The sequence below is a fragment of the Neophocaena asiaeorientalis genome, unplaced genomic scaffold (genome assembly GCF_003031525.2).
Source record: "Neophocaena asiaeorientalis asiaeorientalis breed wild unplaced genomic scaffold, Neophocaena_asiaeorientalis_V1.1 scaffold30, whole genome shotgun sequence".
In the NCBI taxonomy this organism is placed as follows: domain Eukaryota; kingdom Metazoa; phylum Chordata; class Mammalia; order Artiodactyla; family Phocoenidae; genus Neophocaena; species Neophocaena asiaeorientalis.
In genome coordinates, this window is record NW_020174923.1 from 6,395,867 (window position 1) to 6,402,684 (window position 6,818).

Consider the following 6,818-nt stretch of genomic DNA (forward strand, 5'->3'; position numbering starts at 1 on the left):
GAAAAGACATTTCTGTTGGAAGAGGGGAGAAAGGTTGCTGGAAGGAAAAAAAATCAAACTTCTCCTTCGATGTCAGATTGCACCAACTCCCCTGGAGACTCAAACCCTTTTGTTAGCTGTTCAAACACTTGTTCTTTCTGGTTACTTTAGGCTCAGTCCCCGAAAAATAATACAAGATGGTAGACGCCCTCTTCCCTGGACCGCACATCGTTCTGCTGTCCTCATTCCTCTGTGTCCAGGCTGGGCAGGGCCCTTGTCACTGGAGCGGGAAGGGCCCGGAGGCCACCGATCTGGAACAGTGGAGTCAGGGGCCGTGTGAAACCCTGGGGCATGTGGCTGGGGCTGTGGTCCACCCCCCCTCCCCAACAATTCCTGCCCAGCCCAGCCTCTCCTGGTCCCCAAGTGACCTGAGACCACAGGAGCCATCTGCAGACACCCAGCCTCCCTCTGGATGCCCTCCCCTGACATCACAGCCCCTGTGCCCCCTGCTGTGGGTCTCCAGATGGTCATCCTTCCTGGCCATCTTTCGGTTCCAGCCTCAGCCAGTCCTGCCCTGCTCCAAGGCGAAGCCAAACCGTGGCGAAGCTGGCCCTTGCCCTTCTCACCTGCACCTCCTGCCACCACCTGGACCGTGGAAGGCCGCTGAGCTGGGCAAAGCTCACTCGAGACCCGGACAGATCGTGCCTCTCTTCCTGGCCTGCGGGTCCTGGATCTGAGCCCCTCTGCATCACCACCGGATACCTTCATTGAACTAGGTCCCATCAAGACACAAGGTGGGGGCTAGGGCGGCATTCTCAGGGGTCGATTGAGAGTCCCGGGCCAGATGGACCGGAGTCTAGGCCTCTCCCAGGACTGAGACCTGTGGGACTGGGCGCAGCCCCTTAGGTACGAGGTGTCCAGGACTGAAGACTGTGCCATTTCCTGACGGGCAGATGGCTGGGCTTCTGCCTCACCTTGGGCACCTCGACAGCGCTGGTGCTGTCATCATCCATGACAGGCTCCACCAGGTCCTCATGGCCACCAAGGGAAGTGGGGGCGTCCTGGCGACCTGCATGATGCTGGCACCGGCAAAGATGTGCACACAGCTCCAGACTCGTGGGAACGAGATCTCTGCAGTATCTCCTTGGCCTCCTGCCCTCGGGTACCAGAGCTGGCTCATCCAAGGGGCTCAAGCCAGGTGTGTCCCCAGAGCTCACCTCTGCCTGCTGAGACGCGGGAGGATGAACACAACGCAGGTGCTGACACTGTAGGCGGTCCCACAGCCCTCACCCCCACCCCAGCGCCACCCTCCTGCCCCCAGCACCTGTGCCTTTGTCACCAGCGTGTTTCTCCAGGGCTAAGTTGGGTGAACAGGCCCTGCAGAGAGCAGGGCTGTACCCCCGAGTGTGACGACCCCCTCCCCATCCACTGACTCTTGTCCTGGACTGCCCAGTTCCATGAATGGAGTACTAGTTACTCTGATGGAAGGGGAGGGGGGAGCTCTGAGCACCCCCGACTCCTTGTGATCTAGGTTAGTAGCCCCAAATCCCTCACGGTGAATAAAGGCTTTATCTCGCTTTTCGAGCTGATAGTCTCGAGTGAGTCCTGGCAGTGCCAAGGGGCCACGGGGAGCAGCCTGCAGTGAATGTGGGTTTGTTCAGAGTCTGAGTCCTCTGGAGGCCTGTGGGTGAGGCCGGGGAGGGATGGGCTCCTGAAAGATGCAAACCTGCCCAGATTCAAGAATACCCCGTGGCCCTGCTTATCCAGTCTATGGCCAAGTGAAGAAGACAGAAGTGTTCCAGCTGCATCACAAGCCTTGAATGGAAAAAACCAGAATAGGCCAGAACCTGTTGCAGGTGACGTCAGGCCAACACCTTGGTAAACGGCACACCCATTTCTGTCAAACCGTGTAGCTCAGGCAGGGTAGTTTGGACTTAATCACTGCTCAGGATTACATGACCTTATTCTCTGTTTGTGAGGAATTACTACAACAGAATCCCTGTGTGTTCATTAAAAATTTGTCTGGGATTTATTAATATATATTTTAAAATCCAGCTCCTTGCCTTCTAGACCAACAAAGGCTGTCTGATTCCCACTCAATTTTTTTCTTGGTTGGGGATTTGTTCTAAGGGGAAACAAGGCCTCCCAAGCAGGCCAAGCCCAAGGTCACTGTCTCCCCACACACCCCCTCTCCCCCCAAACACAAGGCCTGGTGATGCAGGCATGGGGCAAGAGAGGGGACCCACCTTTATCATAATCTTGCTGCTGCCTGGTGGGCTGGTGGGGAGGGAGGTGGGAGCACTGTTGGGTAAACTTCTGGGCTCATGGGAAGGTGGGTGGGAGCCAGGTATAACTAATACCTCCCTTGAGTCTGGAGGACCTGCCAAATGCCACGCCCAGCATTCAGTTTACACATGTGGTTCCTGAACTCTTTCAGGGTACCTCACAGTTCCTGTAAGAGCAAGAAACAGGTTAAGTGACTTGCCCACAGTCACGCAGCTAGTTAGGGTCCGTCAGCCCTCCAATCCATTCTCACCAGCTCTAGCATTTCTAGCTCCAGGGGGACCTGCGGTGCTCAGGTACAAGTGCGAGTGACCTGACTTTGTTTCCTGTCTGCCGTCTGCACTCTGGGCCCTCTTAGATGCTGCAGCCCCCGCTTGCAGCAGCCGCATGAATTATTTAGCATGTGCACCAGCCCGGTAATGCTCTGACCTCATCCTCCTAGGGCTCAGGGCGGGGCTCTGACCTCGGTCTCCTTGAGGAAAGGCTGCTGAAGGGCGGAGGCTGGGACGTGGGTCCCTGTGGGATGTGGGTGACCGAGGGGACATCAGTACCCTCAGGGAAGTGGGTGGGGGCCAGAGCCCAACTGCCCTTGTAGCCGGAGGCAACTCTGCAGAGGGGAGAACGCACCCCAGGAATCAGATGGCCACGCGTTCGGATCCAGGCTCTGGCTTACTAACTTTGTGACTCTGGGCAGCCCTCTTGACTCTCCCTCAGTTTCCTCATCTGTAAAATGGAAGAGCTAACACTCTGAGTTCGTATTTAGTGCTGAGCTTCTCAAGGTCACTCCGTGGCAGTGAGTGCCAAGGATACGCATCCAGGAGCTAGCTGCCGCCTGTCTCCTGCCCAGGCAGGATGCCCTCCAGGCCACATTTCACCACCTTCTGCCCTCTGGAGGTGCCACATCTTCTCTTTCCTCTGCTGTCCCTCACGGGTGCCCAATGGGTGGGACAGCAGGTTGCTGGGATTGGAGGGAGACCCCAAGGAGAAGGACAGACCCTTGGCAGAGCCCTGACCGGCAGGGTTCGGCAACCAAGGTGTTAAGAGGGTCACCTGGGCACAAGAATTCAAGAAGAGCTAAGGCTGAACTGCTTTCAGTCCGTAAGCAAATGCTTACTAAGCCCCTACTCCGGGGACCTAGCAAGAGCGGATCCCTGCCCGCTGGGGGCTCACAGCCTAACTCCTCCTTCCCCAGGTCAGACCCAGGGGCTGAAGTGGACGTGGTGATGGTGGGTTCCATCCCGGATCCAAGCTGGCATTAAGCAGGCGGATCACACTTCCACCGGGCCCCTCCCGCCCCCGTCCCTCCGAGTGGCACTTCTGCTGTCAACAGGGCTCCTCGGGTGCGACCCGGTTCTTACTAACTCCCGGACTTTGGGCTGCTTCCCTCACCCTGCCCGGGTTTCCTCATTTGTAAAATAGACCCCAGCCTCCAGCTCTGCCTAAGCCCTGGATCTGGGGCCCCCAGCAGTTGATTGAGAGGGGCCCCCGAAACCATAGGGCTGTGCTGAGGGTGACCCCAGGGGCCTCGACTCCGGGTCTGGAGCAGAGCAGGGCGGACGCGGGGCCACCGCCCCCTGGCGGTGCCTGGAGCAGAGGCACTGGGGGCGGGGGGCCGAGGGGCGGGGACGGGAGCCAGCCCGGACCGGTTGTCTCCACTTGTATAGCCGTCTGGGCTGCGGCCTGCCCGGGGCCGCCGAGTCCTGGCCCTTCTCCGCCTTCAGGGCCCGGCCCGGCCAAGACCCGGTCCTTCCACTCAGCTTCCCCTCTGGGGACCTTTTTTCCGCCGCCTCCCAGGCTGCGAGCCCCGGGCCCGGGCCGATACCTGCAGCGTTCATCCTTGTATCTCTGGGCCCAGCACAGAGCGGGGGCCAGGGAAGCGGGTCCCTGTTCCCTTGAGAAGAAATCCCCTCTGGGAGGCTCGCTGAGCTCATAAAGCTTGGATGGGTGGGTGTGATGGGGCCCGGGGAGCCCCACTGCCTCCTGCCTGCCTTGCCTCTAGGGCGGGATTTCTCAGACTGGCGCTACTGACCTTTGGACCCAGATCATTCTCCGTGGTGTGGGCCGTCCTATGCAGTGTAGGGTACAGCGCAGCGTCTCTGGCCTCCACCTTCTAGATGCCAGTAGCGCCGCCACCATCCCCCTAGCTGCGACAACCAAAAATGTCTCCGAACATTGCCCGGTGGCCCCTGGGGGCAAACTCCTGGATTGAGAACCACTCCTCGGGGGTATTGCCGTGGGCGTCCAGCCGGGGCACACAGGGCCCTGGGTCTGGAGCTGGAGGCACAACCCCCCCGCCCCCCTCCCCGCACTCCGCTCCAAGTCCAGGACTCTGACGGACTTCCCCTCCCCGAGCTGGTTTGCAGGAGCCTCAGGCCAGCCTGGAGACTATGACCCCTCAGCCTGACGACATTCAGGCAGCATGTGACCAGCCAGCTCCCCTCACTGTGCAAACCCCTTCTCAGCTCCTCCCCCAGGTGGGTACTAAGCAGGGCCCTGGGGCCGGGCATGCGGGAGACTCAGATGTTTCTGTCACCAACAGTCAGTGTAGTTGGGGCACCAGAAGGGCAGCCTCCGGTTCACAGAGAGGAGCTGGGGGAGGGGCCTTGGTGGGCTGAGGCCACCCACTGAGCCCGGGGGCTGTCAGGATGGAGGGTCAAGGGAGCATCTCCATCAGCGGGGGCTTAGCTGTGGACCCCAATCCTTGGGGCCAACCGGACGTGGCAGGGCTCAGCCTCTGTTCTCTTTCCATAGGGGAGGCAAAAAATAGGGCAGCCTCTTACACACGAGCGTGCACACACACACATACGCATACACGTCACACATACACACACGTACACACCTGGAGGTAGAGGGCAGGGGAATGGGGTTTTTGGAGCACAAAAAACTATAGGTCCCGGCTGGGGAAGATTCAGTTCGGCCCCTGAACCAGGCCCGCTTGGGGCTGGCCCTCACAGCCAGGTCGGGGGTAGAGAGAGGGTGGGGTACCCGCCCCTCCGGATGCAAAGCAGAATTTTCAAAAGGATCCAATCCCAGCGGGAAATGGGGAGGTTTTACTAGTCCCTTCTTTCCCCATATTCCTATTTTCCAGTATCTGCATGAAGAGACAAAAGACATCATAACAGGTTAAAGAGGAGGGGACGGGTCCCCAGGACCAGGCAGATGAGGGACAAGATTTTTCACTGTCTCCCACCCCCACCTTTCCCTCCTTGCTTCCTTCCTCTCATTCCTTCCTTCTCCACAAAAACAAATCACGTATCTTTGGGATCTCCCTGGCGGTCCAGTGGTTAAGGCTCCACCCTTCCAGTGTAGGGAACACGGGTCCGATCCCTGGTCAGGGAATTAAGATCCCACATGCCTTGCAGCTCAGTTTAAAAAAAAAAAAAAAAAAAAAAAATTACGTATTTAAAAACAACTGATCTGAAAGAAAGAAAAGGTGCCCCCAAAGTGAACTCACCCTGTAGCAGCCCCCTTCCCATGGGCCTGTGTGGTCACTGCCCTGCCCTTTGCAGGGGCCAGACCCAGCGATCCTCGGCCACACCTCTCACTCCTCGTCCCCTAAGAAAGATAGGCAGCTCTCACCCCGCCAAGTTTGTCCAGTGCCTTCTCCCCTGGGGAGGTTTCTGAGGCGGCTGAGGATGGGGGCCTGGAGAAAGCAGAGTGTGTTCATTGCATGTGGGGCGTGGGAATCCCACACCCACCCCACCCCTACCTTGCTAAATAATTGTAATTCTGAGGACTCTGAATGAGATATTCAGGCCGTAGATTGGCGTCCTCCTGCAGTTTTCAGTTTTTCTGCATGTAGCTCATCCTTATAAAGCATGCCGTGTCCCGCGGGGCAGACAGCTCAGATCTGGGAATAACGTTTGGCTCGTTCATTTCATTCATTCTTTACTTCTTCATCAATATTTATTAAAGGCTGTTCCCTACCACGATGCTCACTGACATCAGTTTCCACACTGAACTCTGTCAGGCACACAATTTTCCTCACGCCTCACATCTGTGACCTCCATCTCTGCGTGTCACTTCAGCCACATGTCAGCTGTCTCTGGGAGTTACCACCCACTGTCTGTGTGATTTCTACAGCTACCTTACCGTATCGAGGAGGTGCTGCCATACCCTTGGGCTGCAAGGACAGTCACCCATAAGTGTGCGTGTGTCTGAGTACCTGTGTTGGGGGTGAGGGCTGACCTGGGAGAGGTTGTCAGATTAGAAAGTGGAGCCCATGACCCCTGGGCAGCGGTAAGGGAGTCTCTCCCTTGGTCAGAATCACGAAGGCCACCAGGGGAGTTTGTGAGTCATCAGAAGGTCCATTCTCCATGGGGACCAATGAGTAGAGAATCTGGTATATTCGTTTGCTACTTTGCCATCTGCCAAGGTACCACAGACCGGGAAACTTAAACGACAGAAGTGCATCATCTCACGTGTCTGGAGGCTGGAAGTCCAAACTCAAGGTGTCAGCAGGGTTGGTTCCTTCTGACTCTGTGAGGGAAGGGTCTGTTCCAGGCTCTCTCCTTGGTGGGCGGATGGCCATCTTCTCCCTGTGTCTCTTCACGTCA

At 57.7% G+C, this 6,818-nt stretch overlaps 1 protein-coding gene across 1 annotated transcript in view; it reads left to right on the plus strand.

The window, feature by feature from the left end:
• GPRC5C (G protein-coupled receptor class C group 5 member C) overlaps positions 1-1,563 on the plus strand; it is a 21,444-nt gene extending 19,881 nt beyond the window's left edge. Inside the window, exon 6 of the mRNA XM_024760822.1 lies at positions 1,178-1,563. The gene's annotated coding sequence lies outside the window, so the exon portion shown is untranslated. The remainder of the gene's footprint in view (positions 1-1,177) is intronic.
• Positions 1,564-6,818: the final 5,255 nt, after the last annotated feature.